Here is a 1792-nt window from a genome sequence, read left to right as displayed (position 1 = left end):
GGAAGTATTTCTCTAGTGTTTTTTATGCATGGAAAGGTATGCTATATACTACATACTAAGACAAACATTTGACTAACTGATGTTAGATACCAACCATACCTGTTTTGACTTATGTACAAATTCAACTTAAAGACAGACTTAGGAACAGAACTCGTTTGTAATCAGGGGTGTGCCTGTATTTTCATAATACATCCATAAAGAAGTACACAAATCATAAAAATCTACTCCAGTGATGAAGAAGAGTTGGATGATGTTGGCATGTTATCCGTTGCAGTAATAACTCCACTTGTGGAAGGTTCTGGATCGTTTGGATTATCCTCGAATGGGAATGACATTTCTAGTCAGAAAATTAAGAGTTGTCTGTATAGTCCTTTTCATTTTTTCCATCATATATTTCGCGGTAAAATCTCACTGCTTCCTGAAACTGCCTATCGAATTAGAAAAGTGATCAGTGTTTGGTCCCGTGTTTTCAAGCAACTGAAGCCCCTGATTTAGTCAACTAAGTCTATACAGCAGTGTTTTGAACAGTAAATCATAAAATTGAACATCTGCAATTAAACATCTGAGAATAACATTAGCAAATTACACATTGCAACACTGTACGTAGTACATGTTACCAATGATACGATGCAGAAAAAAAAAAAAGGACTGTCGTAAGTGTAGTTTGTGGTAACTTGAATATGTCATTAAGTCGGGGAGCACCTGTACGTATGTGCAGTTTAAGCTAAGCCCAGGTCATCTCAGTTTAGAATGAACCATTTTGTTTTTCTTTACTACTACTAAACAGAACAACTACTCTTTTTAGTTCAGCAAATACAGTTAGAGAAAAGATTAATGATGAACAGTTACTAAGAATAATTTTTCCATAACAATATTTCACAATATTTCTCTGTTTATAATACAGGTATATTATTTTTTAAAACTTTAAAAATTACACATAAATGCAGTATCTTTAATGTAATAAGTACAATCTCACCACCTAAGAAACTGACCCTTAGCATTACATATATTATCTTCCAGATATTGATACACAGGAAAAATATATATGAACTTGAAAACAAAGATATTTCCATAAGTTCTAATGGCTGCATAGTGTTTGTTTTGATGTAATATATATCTTATGCAAATAATGTGCATGTTACACGTTTCTTTTGCCAACCGCACAACACCCTCATGCATTGTTTTCCTAGGCACACTATGCACATTATGTGTGTGGGCGAGTTATTTACATGGGTGTGCCGTCACTTGTGAAAAAATACTGTATTATTTTAACTGTTGTTTAATGCTGGTTGTTTAAGCTGATTCCAATTTGTCATCTTTTTCAGCAATACTGAAACAACTTCACACGTATATGTTCATACATTTGCACAATACATCAAGCAGCCCCTCTTTTAAACAAGATTGCTCAAAGGGATTGGCAGTATTTTAAATCACACAGCGTAGCTGTTGTTGTTAGATGCCATCTATGCATACTGTTTAGTACACTGGTTACATTTTTTTTCTATTGCCCAGAGTTTGTTTCTTTTATGAAAGCAGAATGACTACAACAACAACTCTAATCTCCATGGCTGATGTGGTCAGTGCCCCATCCATATTTATACATGGGGGGTTTTGAATGTTCTAATTTCCCAAAGAAATTCTTTCCCTGGCTTCTCCTCCCAGGCCTGAGGTGGTCTATTGTATGTCTCAATTATATGGTTTTTCCCCAGGTGGCTATGGATTGTTTGCTGGCTTTAACAATGTTTTCAAGCAATGCCCACTGCTTTCTCACCTGAGTGAGTTTGAGACAGTC

Source organism: Trichechus manatus, unplaced genomic scaffold (genome assembly GCF_000243295.1).
Source record: "Trichechus manatus latirostris isolate Lorelei unplaced genomic scaffold, TriManLat1.0 scaffold00506, whole genome shotgun sequence".
Classification (NCBI taxonomy): Eukaryota; Metazoa; Chordata; class Mammalia; order Sirenia; family Trichechidae; genus Trichechus; species Trichechus manatus.
This window is presented reverse-complemented; position numbering follows the sequence as displayed.